This window comes from Jaculus jaculus, chromosome 1 (assembly GCF_020740685.1).
Source record: "Jaculus jaculus isolate mJacJac1 chromosome 1, mJacJac1.mat.Y.cur, whole genome shotgun sequence".
NCBI lineage: Eukaryota > Metazoa > Chordata > Mammalia > Rodentia > Dipodidae > Jaculus > Jaculus jaculus.
The window spans coordinates 302367161-302393367 of NC_059102.1; the positions used below are offsets into that span (position 1 = coordinate 302367161).

Genomic DNA, 26207 nt, shown 5'->3' on the forward strand with positions numbered 1-26207 from the left:
TCTACCGCCTTCAAGCCGGGAGGCCGAGACTCGTGAGGTGCTGCGGGCGCCCCTCGGAGCACCGGGCCGAGATGGCCGCGGGGCCTGCGCCCCGCCTCCCTCCCGGGGTCCGACACTGCAGCGTGTGTCCGCGGAGGCCCCCGGGCTGGGCTCGGCCGTCGCGTCCCGTCGGCGGGCGGCCTGGGGGAGGCGAGGCGTGCTCGGGGCGGAGGGCCGAGACGCGTCACGCGGGGCGGGGGTGGCGGGCGGCGGGAGGAGCCGAGCGAGGGCGCGTCGGGCGGCACCGGGGGTCTGCGGGCGGCGGCAGAGGCGGCGCGGCCGTCGCACTGCGGAAGCCGTGTGCGCGACGGGGCGGCCGGCCGGACACCTCCGCGACGCGCGGCGCCGGCTAGCGGGAGGGCGGCGGCGGCGGGGGACAGGGACGCCGAGCCCGGCGGAAGGAGCTCGCCGAGCCCCGCGTCGCCGTCCGTCCCTCTCCTCCCTCGGGGGCGGGCACGGGCCTCGCGGGGGCCCCCGACGCCGCACCTGCGCGAAGCCCACCTGCGCCCCCAAAGGTGAGTTTCCAGACTTCCTTTCCGAGACGCGGTGGGGACGGGACCTCCCTCCGCTGGGGCGCCGGGCGGGTCCCGCCTACCTGGGACGGAGAAGAGGGAGGGAAGGGCTGAGTCCAAGGAGACGCTCGAGCCCGCTGGCCGGAAAAGTTCTAGCTGACTTCCCGCCCAAGCCAAGGGCTCTTCCCGGCAGCTTCCAGGTGCCGCTGGCCTGCCACACGGGCTCCTCCTCCGGGGGGGAGTTCGGGGTGCAGTTCTCAACTCCAAATGACAACAGCTGCCCCCCTCCCCAGGAGAGGCTGGAAAGGGCGACAGATGGACAGTCTGTCTTCTGTGGAAGAAAGTCAAGGTCTGAGTCCGTTCCCCACCCCCACCACAAAAAAAGCATAGCAGGCTTGGATGTTTCTTAACTCATTTTAGGATCTAGGTGAAGCCGCTTTTCAGTGGGGGCTCAGGAACTGACCAAGATGAAAATGTGATTTGGAACCATGTGTGAAGTGGGACCGGCCTGCTGACCTGAGACACAGATTGTTTCTGAACAGTTTTGACTGTAAACCTTCCCACTTTCTGACCCCCTTCCTACCCATAATACTGGGGGACGCAACAGGTCTCACTTCCCTATATTCTGTGAGAACACCTTGTCAATAATAGTTAAGTAAATGATAGAGGTTAGTGTGAACAGCCCTCTTTAACTGAAAGGAAGCCTGAAATAAAGAGCAGCGCTTGTCATAACTTAACAGAACACCAGCTTCCAGCCAGGGTAGGGTGTGTGAGAATTTGCAGGCCAATGCCACTGTTCTGCTCAGTGAGAGGACAGGCACTTGAGCTTCTATCTCCCAAGCACCTACCTTCCAAAGCAGCTCCTCAAGGAACACTCCTAAGAATCTGAAGGCAATTTTAAGGAACCCTCATTCTTAAGTATCGTTGATTGACTAGAGAGTCTTGGGTTACAAAGAGCAAGACTTAAAAAATCATTTTAAAAAATATTTTTATTTATTTATTTAAGAGGAGAGAGAGAGAGAGAGAGAGAAGGAGACAGATACAGGATGGGCACCCCAGGGCCTCCAGCCTCTGCAAATGAGCTCCAAATGCATGCACCACCTTGTGTATCTGGCTTACATGGGTACTGGGGAATTGAACCTGGGTTTTAAGCTTCTGGGGCAAGTGCCTTAACCACTAAGCCATCTCTCCAGCCCTTTAAAAGTTATTTGGATGCATCTTGTTTACAAGTAATTTGCAGGTTCTACCTAAGTAATTCTGCAGGGGGAGGGGGAGGCACTGTTACATTGCATCTGTGTGACCTATTTTTTGAAAATCTTTTTTGAAGTAAATAGTTATATTCTGTATAATTTAGAGAAAAAAAAAACAACAAAGAATTCTGCAATGGTCTTAGGGCCTTTAAGCTGATTCAGTCACATCAACCACTTGGTCTGACATGCTTGCTCTGTGCCAAATGTCCCTCCATGTCTAAAATTCTGCCTCCCTATCCCTGCCCCTGTTCTAAGAAAAAGGCAAATTACAGATTTTTTTCCCCTCTAGTCTTGATATGTTGTCAACATTTGGTCTATAGAGTGAAAGAGACTGACTTCTGCCTTTTCCCTCAAGATCAAACCCAAGAAGACAAACATTCAACAATCTTACTTTATTGACTTTAAAAAAAATTTTGTCTATTTTTATTAATTTGAGAGCAACACAGAGAGAGAGAAAGAGGCAGAGAGTGAGATAATGGGCATGCCAGGGCTTCCAGCCACTGCAAATTAACTCCAGACACATGCGCCCCTTATGCATCTGGCTAACATGGGTCCTGGGGAATCAAGCCTAGAACCGGTGTCCTTAGGCTTCACAGGCAAGTGCTTAGCCGCTAAGCCATCTCTCCAGCCCACCTTATTGATTTTATCAAAGAACAAGTTATACCCACCCCATAGATCCACTCAGCATTACTATACCTGCTGTGTGTTGGGAAGTATGCCTGGGATTTGAAGTCCAAGGCAATGAGATAGTTTCTACTTTTGAGGGCCCCAGTCTTACAAATGCTACAGAAACAAACTATAGCTCATACCTCATACAATCAGTGAAAACTAGAGCTCCTGACAGTGTACCTCATAACTTCAGTGAAAACTAGAGCTCCTGACAGTGTGCCTCATAACATCAGTGAAAACTAGAGCTCCTGACAGTCCGCCTCATAACTTCAGTGAGAACTAGAGCTCCTGACAGTCCGCCTCATAACTTCAGTGAGAACTAGAGCTCCTGACAGTCTGCCTCATAACTTCAGTGAGAACTAGAGCTCCTGACAGTCCGCCTCATAACTTCAGTGAAAACTAGAGCTCCTGACAGTGTGCCTCATAACATCAGTGAAAACTAGAGCTCCTGACAGTGTGCCTCATAACATTAGTGAAAACTAGAGCTCCTGACAGTATACCTCATAACTTCAGTGAAAACTAGAGCTCCTGACAGTATACCTCATAACTTCAGTGAAAATATTCAAAGGAGGGACCTTCAGGAATTCCTCACCCAAAAAAGTAAGCTCCTTAGAAACAGTGCATGAGCAAAGGTTTAAAAGAGAGTAGGACTCCCAGGGAAGGGGTGTTGTGGATAAAAGGAAAAGTATATGCATATTCATGGCAGGCTAAGGGGGAAGGAACAACATAGGATAGGGATTATAGTACTCTACCGTCAAGAGGGACATAGCTTCTGCAGCAGTAAAGAGCCATTTCTGGTTTTAAATAGGGAAAATGTACCATCAGACTTGTGTGTGGAGAAAGAATTACTTGGCTTGGAGAGAGGAGAAGCAGAGATGTTGAGGACCTTGACAAGACAGTAAAGATGGAAACTAAGAGACAGATGGTGCTGAAGAATTAGAATCAAAAGTGCCTAGTGCCCAGGAGAAGTGTGGTAAAGGAAGTATGAATGGGTCTCAGGGTGATTATAACATCTTGAACTGGAGCGGGGAAGATACATTGTGGTCCATCCATGGTAATCATGTAAGCTAGAGAAGGGTGGCTCATAAATTTTGAGGCAGGATGGAGCTAACATTTGAGATATATTTATGTTAGGTAGGCCTAGGAGGTGTCCAGGAGGAGGTAAATGGTCAGCACTTAGGTACACAGGTATAGAGCTTGGGTGTAGGGGCCAAGGCTGCTCTATCCCAGAAGCTCTACACAGAAACAGGGGTGATAGCAGCCTGAGATGACACTATCTGTGAGGCCACAATTATACTGAAGAGCCTTGACTTTGTTGGTAGTGGTAGCTTCTGGGCATTATTTTTCTATCACAGTTTCGAGGCTTTCCTGAGATGCCTGGCAGAGTAATTCCTACAAGTGTGGAAAGAATTCCAGGTATTGGCACATACCTAGCTCATGAGTATTTAAGTAAATAGGGAAACCTCTAGGGATCTCTTCCTCATGTGAAAAGAAAAATATTTAGTTCAGCTGTTAGATTAACTCTCTCCAAAGTGCATACTCAAATCTCTAGTTACCCCACCTGTGTGGGAGAGCCCTGCCTCATTAAAATAAGGAAGAGTGCCTTCCCAGATAATTCCACATCCTTGCAAAGTTATTCTTCCCATCTTGTTGTCAGTGCAAAGAAAGAATGAATGAATGAGAGAGAGAGAGAGAGAGAGAAAGAATGAAGAGAGGGAGGGAAGAAGGAAGGATAGAAAGAGAAGGAGGAGAGAAGAGAAAGAAGGGAGGGAGGAAGGAAGGAGAGAAAGAGATGAGGGGAAGAGAAAAAGAAAAGGGAAGGGGGAGAGAAGTAGAGCGAGAAAGGGAAAGAAAAGGGAGAAAAACACTTGGATTTGGAGGTAGACAGATGTGGTTTCGTTTTCTGGCTTAACCACTTATCAGCTGCCCTTGAAGAAACCTTTGATTTCTTCATTTCCCTTGTATTTAATATGGAAATTATTATTACTCACCAGGGCAATGATTAGATTCAGAATCCATTTGAAAGAGAAAGTACATTTAATGTCCTACATAAACTTTCAGGCCCTCTAAGGAGTTAATTACTTTTTTAAGATTTATTTTTATTTATTTATTAGAGACAGAGAGAAAGAGAGAGAGAATGAGAATGGGCACACCAGAGCCTGTAGCCACTGCAAACAAACTCCAGACACATGTTCTACCATGTGCATCTGGCTTACATGGGACCTGAAGAATCAAACATGGGTTTTTAGGTTTTACAGGCATGTGCCTTAACTGCTAAGCCATCTCTGCAGCCCCTAATTATTATTACTAAATCTTATCTCTTGAAGCTACCTAAATCAGAAGGGAATACAGGCATAGAATCTAAGCATCATAGGACATGTGGCCCTTTCCTTTTTTTTTATTTTATTTTATTCAATGTAAGATCTCACTCTAGCCCAGGCTGTCCTGGAATTCATCCTGTGCCACCACACCCAACTTAAGTGTGGCACTTTTTTTTTAATTTATTTTATTTTGTGGCACTTTTTAATTGCATGAAATATCTTAAGGCTATAATGATAAAGGCTCCTTCTACCATATCAGTGATGTGTGTATATATTCTAGCCTCATCCATGACCTTTTCTACATAGGTAACAGGGTCAGAGGCTAAAGAAGCCATGCTCCACTAATGTGCATCCTGCACATTGTTCACTGCACAAAACTCCTGAGAGTTAAAGGAACTAAAAGTAGCCAAGATTCTCAACTGTTATTCCACTTACCCAATCCCACTTGAAGTTGAAACTAGAGGGGTCTCTTTTTCACCAAGGTGCTGGTTAAACCATCAGAGGCTGTAAATCAGTTGATGGATTAGCTGTATCTGTGCCCCTCTCTCTCCTGTCTCTGACCTTTTGAGGTACAGTCTCGCTTTAGCCCAGGCTGACCTGAAATACACTAGGTAGTCTCAGGCCAGCCTTGAACTCACAGTGATTCTCCTACCTCTGCCTCCCAAGCGCTGGGATCAAAGGTGTGTGCCACCATGCCAGCCTCTGTACCTTTATCTAACCCCAGCTAGGGAAGCCTGTATCCTGAAGAGACATAGACAGCAGCATTTCATGTTCCAATATAGCAGAGCTCTAATGCACAACTTTCAAGTGAACAGAGTTCACTAGAGGCTAGTTGTTGATGCAGAGGAGGAAGTAACCACAGATTCAGAGACTTCAAATGGAAAAACCCTTTCGGGATGAGCCAACCCCACCCACCCTCTCACTTCATAGATGATCCAAGTAGGGTTCAGGGAGGAGAACTAAGTGCCTTGGTCACACAGATAGTTAATGACAGGAGCAGAATCCAAGTTCCACGGCCTTCACCCCTGGGATACCCAATACTATCTAGGTTCATGACATATAGCATGCAGTACTCAAGTGTTGGCAGAGATAAAATGAAAAGATTGTTCCAGAGTGACCTCTGAGGGAAACTGTAGATCTTGAAAAAATACAGGTAGACTTTATCCTATAAAACAGTTTTCACACACCTTCTTTTTCTATAACTTTAAAGTTTTCTTAGGAGTTCCCCAATATCCTTCAAGAAGAAAGAACACACTGGGTGCCTTAATTAGCTAAAAGTCTCTCAATGTTTGGTCAAACAGGACATGAAAACTATTTGGGTTCAGAGACTTGAATGTGCTAGGGACCAGCAGAAGAGCCTAACACCAGCCTAGAACTTGTTTGAAGAGAAAGGCTCCAGGTAGACATTTGGAACTCATGACCCTCATCACCTCATCATGAATACAGTAAGAGAGATAAGGACAGTGGTAAGATAGACCTTTTTTCCTTTCCAAGGAGCAAAGGGGAAAATCTGCAGTGAACTCTTTGAAGGGCCAACCTAAGGGCTGAAAGCCTGCTCACATGGCTGGTGTTTGTCCCACATAGGTCTGAGCCATCTCTACAGAGTACTTCCTGGGGACTCGAGTAGATATTTATTGGAAACTGGGAGGGCTAGCTAAGTCCTCAGTTGAACTCACACAAATGGTATTTCTTTCTGTAGGCAATTTCCAAGGGCCCATGGCAGTGTCCAGCTCTTAATGCCTGGGAAGAAACATGCTCCCATTGTTAAGGCAAGCTGCCCCTGGAGTTTGTCTCTAAGGAAGGAAAAGAAAGCTTAGCCATGGCTACATTCTTAGCCAGAATTAAAGATCAGATTGTGCTTATTAGCCATTGTAGACTTGCCCTTGCTCTTAACTCTCTATAACCCCCCCATCCCCCTAGGATGGATGTCTTTTAGCTGAGTTTTTCTCCTCTCCAGAGGAGACCCTCATTTCAAGGTGAAAAGATTTAAGTAAATCCCATCAGCTATTTTTTTTTTTTAGTAAGTCATTAAAGAAAGGTGTAAGAAGAAGTAGAAAACATGAATAGCTATGTAAAGATAGTTGTAGGTTAGAGAACTTTCCAATGTTCAGAAAAGGATGGAGTTAAAGGTCAAGAGTATAGAGGTGGGGGAGAGGCTCAGACTGGGGGCAGGGAGAGAAGCAATGGGAACTAGAAAGTTATGTTAGCTTTAGTATCATGGGAGCACAATGACACAGTGGACATGCTGTGTATGAATCTAAATGTCATGTGACAGTGGCAACTATGAATTAGAGAATGCTGCTGAGTCAGAAACATACTCTCTCCCCAATCCAAATAATATAATGAGTTTGCATCCTATTTCCTGTGGTTTCTCCATCAGGGAGACAAAGGTCAGGTTTTCCAATAGCTCCTCTGTCTGTGTGGTCCTCAGATACCCAAAGTCTTGGCTATGAACTGGAAGGTCCATGTAGCCCTTCATTGGCCTAAAATCCCACAGGAACTAAGTACATTCAAAGTGACCTACCCATGGGACATGGAATAAACAGTTGTGCATTCAATCTTTCTCAACTGCATAGATTGCCGGTGTAATTGCCAGACTCTCAGTGGCCATTTATTCAGTGGTGTTGCTAAGAATTTGAGGCATTCAAAGACAGCCAGGCTGGAGAGGTTGCTCGTTGGTTGCCTGCAAAAACTAATGACCTAAGTTGATTCCCCAGTACCCACGGAAAGCCAGGTGTGTGTGTGTGTGTGTGTGTGTGTGTGTGTGTCTGTCTGTGTGTCTGTCTGTCTGTCTCTCGTTCCCTCTCTCTCTCTCTCTCTCTCTCTTTCTTTGCAAATAAACAATAAAAAAAAAAATTTTTTTAAGACAGCAGCCATCATTGTCCCCACCCACCAGCTTGCTGTAGGAGCACATTTGGGGAGAATGTGCCACTCTTAAGGCTAGCCCTGCAGACTTAACCCCCTCTCTTATAAATGCCTGATAGCTTTACTCTCTACACCTTTTGCTCCTGACCTGAAAAAATGCCTGCTGCCCAAGGCTCACAGTCTGCTAAGTTGCATTTGCCAGAATAGTGCAGCCATAGCCTAGATGAAAGAAGCCTCCAGGCTTGTTACATGGGTGACCCACATCATTTGAAATGAGACCTCCACAGGGAAAAGGGAGCAGACACAGTGGCCTGCCATACCCCCTAGACACAACCTGCTCAGAGCTCTCTTGGTCTCCAAATTAGAAAGTCAGACTGTACCTTGTGAGGATATTTGGACCAAAGCGTTCACTGGGTCAGGAAGAAAGTAATACCCTGCCAGGTGGCATAGCACATGTACTGACTGCCATTGACTGCCCTTCTCAGTGGGGACATACGTTATTGACTTCCCCTAGGAAAGAGCGGCACTTATGCTGTTCAGTGGATGGATGGCACAGCTTCCCAAAGGCAGCTGTGGAAAGAATACCTCTCCTCCAGACTGTCTTGGCCAAGGGACAAGACACAGTCACAGGACATGTGCCATACAGGGACGGTCAGACGCTCCTGACTGACATTTTCCAGGAACAAGATTTTCATGGCTTGAAAAATATTATTCCTTCAAGGTGGGGCCAGAGAGTGAGGGGAAAATAACACCAGGTCTGTGTTCGTTCAGCATTTGGTGCTGGAATGAATGAGTAAACACAGATATCTTTAGTAACATTTTCTACCTCTCAATTGATTAATAATGAGCCCTCTACCACTCTTTTCCATGTGCCACCTATTTGTTTTTAAGAAATGTTTGTATTATTTCCCTCTGTATTTCTTATTGAGGCAAAAAGTCACATTATATAAAGTCAACTACCTGAAAGTGAACGGTTCAGTGGCAGTTACTGCTTTGTAATGTTCTGCATCCACCACCTGTAGCTAGTGCTAACATATTTTTATTGCCTCAAAATGGAACTTGTTAAGCAGCTTCTCCTTGTTACATCTTCTCCCAGCCCTTCGTAGCCACTGATGTATATTTTACCTGTATGAATTCACTTATTCTGGGAATGACCTGTCAGTGGAATCATAGGGTACATGACCTTTTGTGCCTGGCTCCTTTCATTTAGCATGCTTTCCAGGTTCTTCTGTGCTGTAGCTTTTGCCAGCATGTCACTTTCATGGCCAAATGATATTTCACTATTCCATACCACAATCTGTTTTCTTATTTGTTGGTCATTTGAGCTGGTTGCAGCTTTGGCTGTCGTGGATAGGGCTGCTGGGAATATGTACATACGAGGACTTCCATGTGTACCTATTGGTAGTTCTTCTGATCATATACCTGGGAGTAAAATTATTTTCTTTTCCTCACATTTTTACTTATGAACTTCTGGTTTTTTTTTTTTAAAGAATTTTATTTATCTTCTTGAATGCAAAGAGAGAAGAGAGAGAGAGCACGCCAGAGCTTCCAGCCATTGCAAACGAACTCCAGATGCATATGCCACCTTATGCATCTGGCTTTACATGGGTACTGGGGTATCAAACCTGGATCATTAGGGTTTGCAGACAAGTGCCTTAACTACTGAGCCATCTCTCTAGCCCTTATTTATGAATTTCCAAGTTCAGTTTCTTTTGTTGAAGATAACATGCATACTAAGTAGCATATTTTCTCATGCCTAGTCTCTTTTTTTAATATTTTATATATCTATTTTTATCTATTTATTTGGGAAAAAGAAGAAAATAGAGAGAATGGATGCACCAGGGTCTCGAGCCACTGTAAGTGATTGCCAGATGCATATGCCACCTTGTGCATCTGGCTTTATTTGGGTACTAGGAAATTAAATCTGGGTCATTTGGCTTTTCAGGCAAGTGCCTTAGCCACTAAGCCATCTGTCTAGCCTTCATGCCTGGTCTCTTATGCAATGGCTTTGATGTTATGGTTGTTTATTTTTTTATTTATTTGAGAGAGAGAGATACAGAAATAGGCAGGTAGGAAGAGACAGAGAGAGAGAGAATGGGCATGCCAGGGCCTCCAGCTACTGCAAACGAATTCAAGATGTGTGTGCCCCCCTTGTACATCTGGCTTACATGGGTCCTGGGGAGTATAACCTGGGTCCTTTGGCTTTTCAAGCAAGCACCTTAACCACTAAGCCTTCTCTCCAGCCCTGATCTTATGTTTTAATAGAAGACATTAAACTGATCAAAGGATTCAGTTGGGTGCTTGAGATAGAAAAAAATATTTGGGGTAAATGAAAACTCTTTCTGGGTGTCACTGAGTAGAAAGCCACAGGCAATAACAGCAGCATGTATGGCATCCTGCATGTATGCTGGGACAGATTTACCTACTTCTCCTCATTTGAGCCTCATGACAAGTGATGAGAGAGGTGCTACTCTTAATCTGTTTACAGATGAGGAAACTGGGGTCTCTACCCCAATGTCAGTGCTTTTCCCCTGGCTCCTACAAAGGCGTTCCTCCAACACAGCTCTGCAGCTGCCACTAGTGATGATGGAAAAACTGTTCTGTTTGTCAGAAGCTTATAGTCTATTGACAGACAGATAGGTAAAGAGACAATTATAGCATGGTGTCATAAACACTATGATAGGGGTCAAGACAGTGTCCAGTAGAGCATTTATCCAGCTCTCACCAATAGACTGCCCAGACTATCATTTTCTTCATAACCTCATGTGGGCCCCTTGGAAAGGTATGAGCCTACCCCTGCCCCAGTCACCCTTGGGCACCCTAGCCCCCATCATTGCATCCACAGGGTACAGTTTCCAACCCTTAGTCACTGCTAATTAAATTCAAGTAAATAAACATGCACACTTATAGAATGTTTCTATCTAGAGGCACTGTGATGTTTCCAGCCCCTGTTACACATAGATCCCAGTGCCTGAGAGCAACTCAACAGCTCTTTCAAAACAGACATGGCCCAGGGATTACCAGAAGAGACCTGAAAAGATCTAAAATAGCCTTTATTTTCTCTCTACATCTGAATAGCTTAGTATATGTGTGTGTGTGTGTGTGTGTGTGTGTGTGTGTGTGTGTGTGTGTTAAAGAATTGGGAAGATGGGCTGGAGAGATGGATTAACAGTTAAAGTGCTTGCCTGAAGAGCCTAATGACCCAGGGTCAATTCCTAGTAGCCACAGAAAGCCAGATGTAGTGGTGCATGCATTTAGGTTCGTTTGCTGCACCTGAAGGCCCTGGTGCACCCATTTTAAAAAAGGGGAGGGAAGAATTGGGAAGAGGGGTCAGGAGAAGGGAAAGGGTCTTTCAAGTCATATCACACAGAAGTCTTCCATACCCAGAAAGAATAGTCTGGAGTCACCTAAAGATGAGATGAACTGGGAAACCTCTTTACAAACCCTAATTTCTTCATTTAATCTCAAGGTTGTATTATTGCTTCAAAGCTTCTAGTTTCTGGCTACATAGGACTTGCAATAAACCTTATTTGGCCAGTAAATGAGGCACTAGCTTCTTGGGCATGTCTAGAGTCTCCCTAAATGTAAGTCTCACCCCTCTTTGTCAGGGTCAGTGAGAGCTGGGAGCATCTCTGTTTCTTGATCAGTCACCTTTGGCTCCTCTTTGGAAAAGGAGAATGGCAAAAATTCTTAAGAGACACGTTCAAACGGTAGAAACTTCCCTGGTGTGACTCTAGCTGCATTTTTTTTAAGCACACATACATTTTTAAATGCTCCAGGCTGTGGGGAATTTCAAAACAAAACAAAAGGCAGGCACAGACTTCCCTAGGGACTTGCTGCTCTGGAATCTGCAAGCACCTAGTTAAAAGTCCCACCCCTCTCACTCATTGCTGGGAGAAGTAGCTTCTTCCTTAGAAGGAGTCTATCTGGGATCTCTGTTCCGAGTACCATCTTTCCATCCAGGCTCAGGAGTGTGCCATTCTGGAGTTCTGACACTTGCTCTGTCCTGCTTGGCTGACTCTCCAGACATCTAACCAATATACCTGAGCCATAAGCTGATGCCTTTGGTTACAGCAAACCCCTTCACCCATTGCAAGGCTTTCCTGTTCTACCTCATTCTGGTTGCCTTACCCTGCTGGAACAGTCTTCCCTCTCACCCCATGACCTAGCCCCAGTGGAAGGCAACACAAAGTCCTCACAGAGACAGGTTTAACTCTATCTTGTTTCTGTCCCCCAACCAGTTAATTGATTAATCAACCACTCAGCAGATGGGGCAGGTGGCGGTAAGCTCTGAAATAGCTCAGTGTTCAGTGGGAAAGCCGACATGAACAGCATGTGTGCTATCAGGAAACAATCATTTTTCACGTACTGTTGGGGAGGTGAGGTGCAGAAAAAGAAAGAGGGCTTCAACTAGGATTAATTTCCACATAGCACACAGTTCTAGGGAAAAACACTAAGCTACAGATTCTCCTTAGGTCTATCTGGCGGGAGCTGTACACAGGTCACTCTCTTAGATACGGTTCTACATTCTTCCATGGTGCTGAAATAATGAAAGTCATATTGCTGAATACACAGGAGTTGTCCTTGTGGTTCCTTCTGTATACCTGAGCGGACCACAATAGCCATCTCAGGCTCAGATCCTGCAGGGAGACTGATAAGCAGAGCTAACATTTACTGCACGTTTACATGTTTGCTCTTCACTAAGCACTATTTTAACGTCATATATGTTGTTTAACTCACCTGATTCCTACAATCCTCAGACAGAATCTATTCCTGTTTTCCTCTTACAGTTGAAAACACAGGCACAGAGGGGATCAAAGGATATTCTGTGTTCAGATAGGTAGGGTATGGTGGGGCTAAGCTTTCATTCAAGCTGCCACCTCTGAGAGCCAGTCACCCAGACTGTAAGAGCACTCTGCAAACCAAAGAGCTGTGGGTCACAGCTTCCCTTCACAGTGGGGCACATCCACCTTATAGACTTCCCATCTGTAAACTCTGACCCACAGATTAATCCAGACTTCCCCCCAATCCATTGGCTTTTCACAAACCTTATACTAAATATCACCAGTGTTGCTACACAAACTATGTGTGTGTGTAAGAGAGAGAGAGAGGGAGAGGGAGAGAGGGAATATTAATCCCTTTGAACTCTTTGAAGTAAACTGCCTTTGGTTAGCCAGGGCCTTGTGACATATTTGAAATGAGGATTATCACCAAATTTAAGAATATGCAAAGAGATAAAATGTGGTTGGGGTGGGGGATGGGGGGAGATAGAAAACCACTGTTCTCTAAAGTTTTAACACAACAATCTACTTCCTTGATCAAACATGAAAAATATTCTCTGCATTTATTCAGGACTAGTATGTCAACAGCCATCCCTGACCCCTAGATTTTCAAGTCATAACACCTCATGAGACATTAAGGGCGAGAAAATTCCCCAGTAGTGTCCTCCACAGATGGCTTCCTTGAGGAATCCCAGCCATGTGCCAGGTTTGCTCCCTGAAATGCTGTGGCAATTAGAGCAGCTAGCTAGAGAAAATCCCACTAAGGGAGGGGCGGGGGAAGGAGCTGCTTGAGTGTTGTCATAGTAACAGGAAGGTTGAAAACCTCCATCCAGATCTGGGCTGGAGCTGAGCCACCTTAATTGGAGTCTTCCTCAGGGCCACCTGTGCCTTCTTGAACAGCCCAGGCTCTCTTTTCTTTTTCTTCCTAGCTGCCCTGTGGCCCTGCAGGTACCCACTTAAATCTCACCCTCCTGGAAGCCTTCCCCATATTCCTCATTGGGATTAACAGCTCCCTCATTGCTGCCTCCATAACCATTTGTTTAAATTTCCCTTGGGACACTTAACTAATCCTGCCTTATGGTGCTTCTCCTTTGCTCATCTACTTCCCCAATAAATAACGCATTTCTCAAGTTCACAGTCTCTGTCTTCAGTTCAATGTTGAATCCCTTGCCCAGATAACTGGCAGGGTTTCTACTTATTGTATAGCACTTTCTGGGAAAGCCTCAGAAAAGAAAGATGTGCTCTGTGTGTGTCGTGGGTAGTAAAATGTAACTGAAGTGATTATCTGCTGCTGTACCACAAGGAGCAGATATGGCAGTTCTTAGCTTCCTTGGCCTCAGTGATGTTAACAACTCAGGCTCAGCAAAGAGGGCAGCAAAGAGAGTTCCTCCCTCTGGGAAGAAGCTGGGAGGGCTTTTGCAGTAATAATGAGGCAGTGAGAGGCTGAGTATGACTCATACGCATACTGGAGTCAGTGAGGCAGCTGGAAGCTACTAGGTGAAATGATCCACTTAGGAGTATAGGTGTGTCAAAAACATATCTCCAGGGCTTCCCAACAACATGGGTGAGTCTGACTTCCAAGTGGTGTCATGCAACAGACCTGAGGTCTGCTGGGTACTGATCTTTGCCTGCAAGGTAGGTCTACCCTGGAATACCCAGGAATATTTCACATCTGAGCGTGTTGCCCAGAATGAAAGAGTTCTCCAGCCCAGACTATTAAAATTCTAATTGGTGGGGTTTGTTTGTTTGTTGTTGTTGTTTTTCTGGGTACTTTCTTTTGCCTGACCACAATGTTTTATGTGAACCTAGAAACAAGTATGGCAGAAGCTGGATACCCAGAGATCAAAGAATTTTCTTTTATTAGCTGTGAGACCTGAGACAAATCATTTCATTTCAGTGAGCCTTGGAGTTTTCTCAGATAGAAAAGTGTTAATTCATTAACCTAGCAAACATTTCTCAAGTACAAATAGGCCCTGGATAATGGAGATACTATGATGGGGAATAGATTCCATGTGGAAAGTGGGACAATGGTTAATGAGAACATACCACAGCCAGGGATAGTGCTGCATTCCTTTAATTCCAGCACTTGGAAGGCTGAGGTAGGATAACTGTTAGTTCAAGGCCAGTCTGGGACTACAGAGTAAGTTCCAGGTCAGCTTGGGCTAGAATGAGACCCTGCCTTAAAAAAAAGAAAAGAACCCACCTTACTCCAGAGCAGACTGGAGTTGTGGCCACAGTGAAGGATGTGCAACAGGGGCTCTGACCTTTAATAAGGTCGTGAAAATTTCCTCAAGAGGAACAAAGGTTTCAGCTGAGATTTAGTGAGGGTGGTTAGAGGAGAGTTGGATTTGGACAAAGAACCTCTATGAGACCCCCAAAGCAAGAGAGGAACTGTGGATCTCAGAGTCTGAAAAGAAGAGGCTTTGTGAACTGTGAAAGTAGTTGGCTGCCATTGCATGTACCCCTTCAGGGGCTAATGTAGAGAAGAGAGCAACACACAGGGAAGCTAGAGAGCTACAGCTTGACCGACCACCTTTGGCTACCAAGCCATTGTGGAGAAAATTCTTGCTCTTTATTCACCTGTGAAATAGGGACAAGAAACCCCTCCCCTTTCCGCATTACAGTGACTCAAAAAAAAAAAAGAGTCTTCAGGGCCCTTTAAAGAATCCCATTGTGCTGTGTGGAAGTGGGGAGCATGGCTCAATCCCATAATACCAGCATTAAGGACACTGAGGCAGAAGACCTTGTCCAAAAAAAAAAAAAAAAAAAATCCAGCAAGTTATAAGTGCAACAGGGTCATGCTAGTACTTTCCTCAGTCGTAAACAAACCCTAACCCTAAGTGAGGTCAATTCAAAGAATGTTTTTTCACCCAAGCCTTTCCCAGGGGATCAGAAGATAAATAGCAGTTTCTTTCTGACTGGTTTGGTGATATTTCATTTCAGATCATAATCAGGTTTTTGTCTAAGGAATATGTATGCTATTAATAAAGTTTTTTAAAATTGTAATATATGTGATTACTCTGCCCAGCTGGTGAGGGCAGACTGCCAACAGGCCCAGGGGTAGTAGAAGCTTAATACTGCATAATCCTGAATTCTGGCCAAGTGTCCTTTCAACACTTCTGGAACATCAGTGCTATCAAGTCTCCTCTGCCCACACCTTCTGGGGTCTTCCTGGGGCTCCACATCAAGCCTTCAGAGCCCCCAAATCTCCCAGCTTTGCCTGTACCTGCTTCTTTTCCCAAGCTTCCTCACAAGCCTTCCTCCTTGCCAGCTCACTCTCAGCCTGGGCATGCTAGTCCCTGTACCTTGGCTCCTGCACCTTCCTGTGCTGTCTTAACTCCCCTAGTGTCCCCTTTCCCCACCAGTACGTCCATCCTTCTACATGGTGACCACAATGAGGCCCAGGGGCAGCCCAGCCTCATCTTTGCTGTCCCTACTACAAACCTGAGCCTATACTGTTCTTTTTCTGACCTAATAGCCACGCATTCTGCCACCTGCTGGTATTTAACATCTAATGACTACTTCTTTTTAGAAAAAAATAATAAACTTTCTAGCACATTTTCAGATTCTAAAGAATTTATATGCAGTACAATATTATTTGACTTTCACCACAATCCTGGATGGTGAATAAAGTCAATGCTATTATTATCTTCCCATCTTAGAGATGAGGAACCTGAGGCTTATGCAGCTCTGTGACTTAACCTGCCCATTAGCTAAGCAGAACTTGAAATGCATTAAGGTTCATGAAGAAACTCACTCATCTAAGAGGCCATGCCTCTTTCTTTATTTTATTTTATTTTATTTTATTTTATTTTATTTTATTTTATTTTATTTTATTTTATTTTATTTTATTTTATTTTATTTTGAGGTAGTATTTCACTGTAGTCCAGGCTGACCTGGAGTTCACTATGTAGTCTCAGGGTGGCCTCAAACTCACAGCGTTCCTCCTACCTTTGCCTCCTTAATGCTGGGATTAAAGGTGTGTACCACCATGCCCAGCTATATCTCTTTCTTTTTCCCCCTCTACCATGCCAATCATAGTGTTTGGGAAGTCTTCCAGCCTTCAACCCACAATGAATGGAAGATACCACTCTAACCCATTCCAGGGCAGCTCTTCTACTTCTTTTATGTAAGGTGGCAAGTTAAATATATATACAGGGCTGGAGAGATGGATTAGTGGATAAGGTGTTTGCCTGTAAAGCCTAAAGACCCAGGTTTGATTCCCCAGTACTTACATAAACCAGTTGCACAAGATGACACATGTGTCTGGAGTCTGTTTGCAGTGGCTGGAGGTCCTGGCATGCCTATTCTCTCTCTTCCCCCCCTTTCTCAAATAAATAAATTAAAATATTTTTAAACCTTTATTAAATATGTATGCATATATATTTAACTAATACTTTTGACATGAACTCCATGAGCAACTATAGGAAAATGAATAAAGTGGTATATTGTATTGATGTAAATAATTATTAACACTAAGTCTCTTCAAGTATAAAGAACAGCATATGAAGGTGCTAGGGAAAGGTTCAGTGGGTAAAGTTCTTATCATGAAAGCATGAGGGACCTGAGTTTGGCTCACTAGCAGCCACCTAAAATACCGGGCATGATGACCCATTTGTAATCCCAGTGCTAGAGAGGCAAAGACAGGGGATCCCCAAGACTTACTAGCTAGGTAGGTTCATTGAGAAACTCTGACTCAAAAAATAAAGTAGAAATTGACTGAGGAAGACACTCAACATTGGCCGCTAGCGAAGACAGGCATGCACACAGACACCCACACACATACAAACAAACATAAACGTATGTATCCATTCCATGTTTGCACACATTTGTATGCCAAAAAAGAATGAAATGTTTGTAGCATTATTTTTATTTAGTGACTCAGTGAATATCCTAAGGTAAACTCATGTATATTCTATACCAGATTCCCTTACCCTGGGTAGAAATTAGAGAGCAGCCACTAATGCAGGCACCACTGCCTCTGCTCACACGAGGAGCCCCACCACCTCCTAGCAATGGATGGAATGTGCTTGTCAGAACTTGCTCAACAGGGTGGACATGCACCATTAGCCCTTGAAAGTCAGAGCCTTTGTACACTGAGGATCTAAATTTCCAGCAGCTGGGCTTCAACTTTACTAACCAGTCAGGTGGAAGAGCTGCCCTGGCATGGGTTAGAGTGGCACCACCCATCCATTCTGGGTTGAAGGCTGGAAGACCTTCCACCAGTAGATCAGATTTCCCAAGTTCTGACTGCCTGGAAGAATTGAAAGGTGACAAGACTTTTTGTTTTTCTGTCATGTCCTTTCATTCACCTAGAATGATACCAATTAATTTTGACTGCAGATATTACAGTTCCTAACAGCCCAGATGCACATTCACACATACCTACTTTGCCCTAAGGACCCAAGAGGAGATACTCATTTCCAGCAGATTGTTTGTCTTTAGGAAGCAAGTGCGTTTGATCAAACATCATTAGAATTGTACTGAAGGACTGGGAGAAAAACCAGTGTCCCTTCCAGCATGGTCCCCAATCTTCTACCAGAGACGACACATGTTCGACAACATGTTCGATGTCATATGCTCTCATTTTCTTATATATTCTTCCAGATTTGTCCCCTTTTTGGATATGGAAAAACTGAGATCCAAAGCAGCTTAGTGATTTCCCAATGATACACTGAGTAATTCACAGCTGCTGGTCATACCACAGTCTATGAATGTGTGGCTCTTAAACTGTCCTTTAGCAATATTTTGGCTCATGTAAAAATTTACATGAAAAAATAAACAAAACCAAGAAAGGTCAAAACCAGAACAAGAGGCCTGGGTCCCACAGACTTGCCCACCACTAAGTGTCACCGCACCCTAACTGCCCTAAGGACCCTCTTAGGGCTTACTGCTGTTAGGCACTGTAAGACACTCTTGCCTGGCTGCTCCAAGCCAGCTCCATCCCAGGAGTCTTTCCTGCCTGTCTGACTGGCAGGGCCAGACCCAACAATCAGGTTGCTCTGCTCTATCAAAGTATTCCCACCCCATGTCCTGTCCTTCAGGACCCTGATACTTTGAGAGTGAGTCTGATAAGCCATGCATTCTGAGTGCTCAGGGGAAATAAAGTCTAAACAACCCATCCCAGAGGCTGCACCTTAGAAAGCCCAGGAACAAAAGCTACAGTCCCAACCTCTCCCACTATGTCACTCATCTCCCAGGGGTCCCAAATGCTTTCCAGAATGCCCAAATTCTCCAGGCACAAGTGAAACAGAGGTGATAGGTGAAAAGGTAAAGCCAAGGGGTGTGTGTGTGTGTGTGTGTGTGTGTGTGTGTGTGTGTGTGTGGTATTTATGAGGCAATCCTCTGTAATCTTTAGCTTAAGAATTTTGTTCCATTTATACTCCCAGATCACATATTTGTAATACAATAGGTCCATCTTATCTAAGGGGTATATTATCCCAGGACCTCTATTAGATGTCTGAAACCTTGGATAATATCAATCCTATATAAATGCATAGTTTTATTCATATGAATACTTGTGATAAATTTCAGTTTATGAATTAGTCACAGTCACAGGAAGCAGATCAGGGCAGGAGTGAAACAAGTGGAGTTTAGGAGCAATAGTCTATATATACAAGATGGCAGTGAATTTGATGAGCCTGAAAAATGTCTGTTATGCAAAAGGTACTAGAGTGTGGGAAAGGGTGTTTCCTCCTCATCAGTGGATGATGTTTAATAAATATCCTAGCTCACTCATATATGTCACGTGCCTTCATCAACTATTGCTTAAGAAAACAGTGCCTTTTTCAAAACAGAATAAAAGCCTTCATGCAGTGTTTGGGATGTAGCCTTAAGTCCATGCAGTGAGGAAACGAAGGTTCACCCGCAGGCAGTGGAAAGTCCTCTGTGAAGTACCTACTCTGGGACAGAAGCTTCATGACTCTGAAACATTACACAACCTGGTACACACCCCACAGGGATGAATTATTACCGCATTGAGGATATTTCTATAGTTCTGCTCCCTCTGATTTGGATGGTGCATATTAAACTTTAATATTGCACTGTAGTAGTGTTTGGCTTTTAATTGCCTTGAACTTCTGTTAACACTAAACAAAGGGAGGAAATGAAAAGGAAAATAGAATCATATCTGTATTGCTTTCAGATTGCGTAATGGGATACTTTTGCCACCCCATTAGTTTCCAACTATTCCAGCTTGTGAACCTCTTCCCCCACCACCACTGAGATGAAGCAAGCCCAAGTGTGCAGAACCCAAAAGGCCCTTATCCAGAATTAAAGAGAATTATGCAACTTTTAATTTAAGGCTTATTTTTTAATTACCACTTGTGTGGGAGACCCTGAATCACATGAATATTAGGTGTCCTCTTGCTTATTCAAAAAATACTGTATCCCTCCTAAAGGATGTGATGTTTGCAGACTACGCAACAGTGTCTGAAGTAGACCTGGAGCAGAACTTTCCCTTTCTTTATTTGCGGAACAGAAAAGGCACCACCCAACCCCAGCCCCTCCTAACTCAGATGACCTCAGAGGCTCTTGCCTTCCAAAAAATAAAACCTCACCTAGTTGCTTTACCACACCCACAAAAATTGGCTCCAAAATCTTTCTCCAAACAATTTTGAAGAGTGAAAATGAGAGCTAGGTAACTGAGGTCTTTCACTGTAACCATGGCTACAGTTTTTACGAGCACTAAGACCAGGATGTGGTCAGATTGGAAATATACAGAAGTGTAAGTGGTATCAGAGTATGCACTCATGAATTCTCCACCTTGGAAACATAACTCCTGGTGACTGTGATTCATGCAAGACCTGGGGGTGTGGGATGAGAGGTTGGAGGGCTGCATGAGAAAGAAAAGCTCAGTGTTCTAAGTTTAGGTCTAATCCAGTGGTTTTTTAAAAAAATATTTTTATTTATTTATTTATTCATTTGAGAGAGGGAAAGAGGCAGTGGGGGGGGGGGTTGAGAATAAGCACATCAAGGCATCCAGCATTGCAAATGAACTCCAGATGCATATGCCACCTTGTGCATCTGGCTTATGTGGGTCCTAGGGAATCGAACCAAGGTCCTTGCAAACGCCTTAACCGCTAAACCATCTCTCTAGCCCTCTCAAGTGTTTTTTGTTTGTTTGTTTTTGTTTTTCTTTGGGGGGAGTTGAGCTAGGGCCTTGCTTTAGCTGAGGCTGACCTGGAATTCACTATGTAGTCTCAGGGTGGCCTTGAACACAAGGTGATCCTCCTACCTCTGCCTCCCAAGTTCTGGGATTAAAGGCATGCACTACCATGCCCAGCTGTCCTCGTTTTTATGTGTGGTTCTCCCTACAGAGATGATGGCATGGGGAACAGGTAATGTGGTCCCTACTCCAGAGGTGTATGATCTGGGGCTGCAAGTTCACAATGCCTCCACGGACCAGGCAGGTGAACAGGACTGGGAGAAACAAGCAGGCAGAGAGGATCCAAGAGAGCACAGACCCTTTTAAAGCTCCAACAGATTGTGCATTTGTGGAATTTTAGTGTGGCTCAAGCTTAGGACTAACTAACTATTGATGTTTTTATGTAAAGGAAGAAAAATGTCAAGCAGGAAATAAATGGGTTTGGCTCTTGAACTGCCAAGTGAGCATTATGCCTACATGAAGGAGATTCACGCCTTGCAGTCGCATCACCTGCTGTCATGTGTGATGCTGGATTATACTTCCGTCCTGTCATGGGTGGTCCTATTAAAATGTGAGCTCCTTAAAGGCACATCAGACATATCATTGCAGTGTTTCCATAGGGTGTGCCACATGTGGCAGTTCTCATATTGTCAGCTAATGAATGATTGGGTGAACATCTTGTCATCCTAGAAGGTAAAGTCAAGAAGACGAAGTTATTGGCCTTCTGAATATGGGAACTACCTAGCAAAGTGCTTACAGCAGGATCTTTTGACTCAGCTAGGATTAAATTCAAATTTCATTCTGCCCTTTATACCTCCATGGCCTTGAACAATTTTCTCAGTCTCTGACAGCCTCAGAATCTTCAGTGAGGATATATAAAGGTTGACCCAACTTGTTGACTGAGACCTTGTATTTAAAACCTTGATCACACACGCCAGTGTGCACTTAGTAAGGACTCAACAAATGATGGCTTTTGATTCAACCAATAATTCTCCGTTCTAATGAAAGGCAACAAGACTTCTGCCAACACTTTGTTGAAAGGCTTTGGCCTTCTGAAGTAAGTCAAAAAGCTGCTCAAAGAAAACAAGTGAGCATTCTAGTTGAAATGAAGAGGGAAAGTTGATAGTGATGTGTTCAGCCAGCCCCTCCCACCAGTAAGAAACTAGATCCTGGGAGTCAGGAGGGCTGAGGGAGGGAACAACAGTTAGAATGGAGATAAAGGCAGCAAGAAAACAGAGAAAGCCAGATGTGTCTTCCCTGATTCCCTCAGGCTTGCTCAACTCACCTTTGAAACCAATTCAGTGAAAAAATTGATCAAGCTGGGATTAGAGCAAAATAATTGGTTAATAAAAGGATGTTTCCACATTTTTAAAATATATTTTTATTTATTTATTTGAGAGAGATAACAAAGGGGAGAGAGAGAATGGGTGTGCCAGGGCCTCCAGCCATTGCATGCAAACTCCAGATGTGTGCGCCCCCTCGTGCACCTGGCTTACGTGGGTCCTGGAGAGTCGAACAGGGATCTTTTGGCTTTGCAGGCAAATGCCTTAACTGCTAAGCCATTTCTCCAGCCCCCTGTTTCCACATTTTATATAAAATGAGCTTTACACTTTGCAAAGCAATTTTAAGGTGCTCACTGTGAAGTATAATAGATGCTTTACACATTCTCTCACTGATTTCACCTAGAACCATATTCATTCATCCCTTCATTCACCCATTCAGCAGACACTGCTAGCCCACCTTCTACCAGGCATTGTGCCAGACTCCAAGTTCAAATGATGAAGCACAATGGGTAAAATGCCAGAGGCCAGCATCATCATTTACAGAAAGGAACACTGAACTCAAAGCATGTGAGCTTTTCCAGACTTTGTACTGTATTGGTAGAGGAAACGGTTCTTAGCTATAAGTTTTCTGGCATGTGAGAAGAAAAATGAGGAAATTCCTTAATGATCTCAAGGAAGTTGCTGACTTGCTAACAGTCTGGAGATAGTGTTCCATCACATCTAACAGAACTGAACTTGTCAGGGAATTAGAGAGGTATACTTTCCAGGCATTATGCCTGAGAGTGAGCCAAAGAAAAAAGGACTCTTTAAGGAGAGTATAATTAGGGATGAGAATAAAAAGGGAGGGAAGGAGAGTAGGGAAAACCATGACGAGGAATTTTTAAAAGTGGAGATTTCAGATCTTTTGGAATGTTCATGTTTCCAAATGAAACCCTTTTGAAACTCTTCATTGTCTTTAAACCATTCTCCAATTATTTCTCATCTTTGAGAAAAGCGAAGGTATCTTTTACTTTTCCTGTATATCCTAGCATGGCTTAATTAATACTTGATTGATGAAAGATTGACTCATCCAAACCTGAAGTGAAGTGGAGCTTTTTAATTTTCTTTTCTGCTGAACCTGAAACAGAGCATACAGTAATTAGGAAAGGATCCTTTGTTATCAGAAAGTTCCAGCTACAATAGGCTCTTTGTGTTGAGCAAAGGAAAGGTAGGCGATTATTTAGGTGCTGATAAAACATACCCCATTCTCTACTGCTCTTGTGATAATGGGATTTTCATGATCATTATTTCCTCTCAAATGAGTTTTGTGTCTGGAGGATTTGACTGGACAGTACTAAATGGGTGGGCAATTATCATCAAGGCCCAACCATAGCTGTGATCTATGGATACTTTCTGTGCCCTTCACTCTTACAGTCTCTCCCCAGCAACCTGAATTGACTGACTGGTGTCCAGTCAAGATCTCACTTATTTTAGAGTCTCTGGGTTAACTGCACTGATTCATGTAGCCATATGCCAGTCACAAGGCATCCAAACAGAATAGCCAGGCAGGGGCACTCTTCTCATGGAATTTGTGTTCCACTGGAGGATGGCAGGTTTTAAGCATGTGTATCACCATGATCAGGGTGTAATTAAAGATGAGTAGGAAAAAAGGAAAAAGCAGGGAAGATAATAAAGAAGAATAAAGGAATTGGAGTGAATGAGGAACTTCATTGTGGAAGTACTATAACATCAGTGAGGTAGGATGGTGTGGTAGAGGCTGGCTGAGTTAGGAAAAGACCCTTTCTGTGGTATCTTTTGAGGAAATTTGGGTGGAAATTTATTCAGCCGAGATATGACTCTTGAGAAGTACTTACACCAAGAGCTGAGTAAAACTGTCTTCAGCAGAGACAAAGTTCTGTGCAGGTATAGAGTACCAAAGTAGGTGTGACCAGGACACAGTGAGTGAAACAGAAAGGAATGCAATAAAAGAGTCAGAGAAGGAGGCAGGAGCCAGATGATGGTGGTGTGGGCCACATGATGGAAGAAGCAAGGAATAGATGACAGAGAAAAGGGTTGAATGTGGGGGACTTGTGGGATGGTGATGTGGGACTTGAGGTCCAGGAAGGGATTAGACTCTAAAAATGCAGGGGATCCCAAGGCCCATGAACCCCAACTTTGGATCTTTGTCCAAGTTAGCAAAGAATTGAAAACATGGACTCTGAGAAGGGTAAATTATGAATTGCAAGGGTTTTTATTTATTTATTTTTTAGGGAGAGTTAGGACCCAGAGGGAAAGCAAGCAGGGAAACTCAAGCCAGAAGTCTGGCTGGGAAGGGGTAGGAAAGACTAAGGTAGTCACAGAGTAGAAGCTTCTGGGAATGATGTGCGTGCACATCTATACAGAGAGAAAGAGAGAGAGAAGCAGGAGAGCCCAAGCCACAAGACCCCCCTTGCACAAGGTGTCAGGAAAAAACTGGGAGATAGTAGGGGGCTCAGAACTTAGAGATCACACATATAGGAAAACAAACAAAACAAAATGCATGTAGAACGCAAGCAGGAAAACACCCAGGCAAAAAGAAATACTACTCTTCCCGGGCAAAGGGACCAGGAAGCGTGGACCAGGAGAGTCAGGGGTTAAGAGGGTGAGAGAGATTCATACCCATGGTTTATGAAATTCATGTGCATCAAACACCCAATTAGGATGTGCCTCATCATTAGAGTCAGTTGTGTAAGGGAGAGAAGTGATTGCATGGTGGTGGGCTCAGAGGGCTGACTCAGGAGGGCTGTGCTTGGGAAAACTGGAAGAAGCAGCAAGTTTTCACTGGAATTTATGCTTGCAGCCATCTTGGATGAAACTGGGTCAGACACGGGTTCTAGTCTTGCCAAGACAGGCAAGAAGGCATCTCCTTGGACCTTTGTTTGTGGTAGACTACCTGTAAAAAGGCTACTTTGTTCCTATTCTCTATCAATATGATAAAGCATTTAGTGTTGTTTGTTTGTTTGTTTGTTTGTCTTGGTTTGTCAAGGTAGGTAGGGTCTCGCTGTAGCCCAGGCTGACCTGGAATTCACTATGTAGTCTCAGGCTGACCTCAAACTCACCACAATCCTCCTACTTTAGCCTCCTGAGTGCTGGGGTTAAAAGTGTATACCACCACACCCAGCTTGTTTTTTGTTTTTTGAAGCAATATCTCACTGTAGTCCAGGATAACCTGGAATTCACTATGTAGTCTCAGGGTGGCCTCCTCACAGCATTCTTCCTACCTCTGTCTCCTGAGTGCTGAGATTAAAGGCGTGCACCCCCACACCCAGCACATTTACATTTTATACATCAGGTAATGGGAGGTCATGAGAAATATGCTAGTGATGAGACCAATATGCTCTGCTCATGTAGGAGAACATACTATAACAAGGGAAAAGTAAAAACTCAGATACTGATGAAGATGCATCTGTACTGACCCAGGTAACAAACAGCAGTGACCTAGCCTGGAGAGAAGGGTGGGTTGGGTATGTGACTGGGAGATAGACCTCATGAAGCTCAGCTCATGGCTGGAGGTGAGGGAAGTAAAGGCGATAGGCAAGGGTGCACACACAGTCGTTCTGCTCAATAAGAATATTGGAAGAATTCCTTCTTATGTTGAATATTTATTAGCACCTATTGTGTGATTTATTAGATCATATAATATGTGATAGGCACAGAGCTAGACAGAGAAGTACAAACCACTGCTCGTAGGAGCTTGCAGTAAGTATGGAAAACTCAACAAGTACAAGAGAGCATTTGTTATACATATATAACCCTCAGCATTTTTTCTGTGTAATTTTTATTATAATTTATTGTAATTTTTCAAAAGAAACAAATAATTATCATATAGTGAGATCAGGGCTCTCCTCACAGCCTTGTCCTTGTCGTCTATGTCCTTTATGGTCCATTTGGGTTCCCTTCTTTGTTCACTTGTTTACTATCTCCTTGCAGAAAGTAAGGAACTTTGCCATGTCCCTTTTGTTCATGGCTACATCGGCAGAGCCTAGCATGCCTACTGGCACACTGAGGAACTCATTAAGTTCATTGGCAGAAAGAAAGAAGGGAGAGGAAGAGGATACAAGAGGACAGTGTCATGTGGGGATGATAAAGTGGGCTTGGTTATCATTACACAGAGGTAGGTGAGAGCCACGGAAAGGACATGAAGAGATGTGTCTAAACACTAAGTGTACCTCTGAGTGACACCTGTTCATCTTTCTGGAAACGTTGCTTTGAAAACAATGATGGATGAAATAAAAGAGTCTCCTTACTACAGGAAAACTAGAGAAAAAAGGGGAGATGTCTTTTAACAGGCAAAATCATCACACATGGTGGTGGGTGGAGTCA

At 44.2% G+C, this 26207-nt stretch overlaps 1 protein-coding gene across 3 annotated transcripts in view; it reads left to right on the forward strand.

Annotated features, from left to right (window-relative positions):
- Positions 1-492: 492 nt before the first annotated feature.
- The window catches only part of Kiaa0040 (KIAA0040 ortholog), a 39905-nt gene continuing 14190 nt past the window's right edge, over positions 493-26207 (forward strand). The window contains exon 1 of one of the 3 annotated variants that reach the window (XM_045150494.1): positions 493-554. The gene's annotated coding sequence lies outside the window, so the exon portion shown is untranslated. Of the gene's footprint in view, positions 555-13984; positions 14073-26207 lie in introns of those variants that run through there. The other 2 variants (XM_045150508.1, XM_045150503.1) reach the window with 2 other exon arrangements.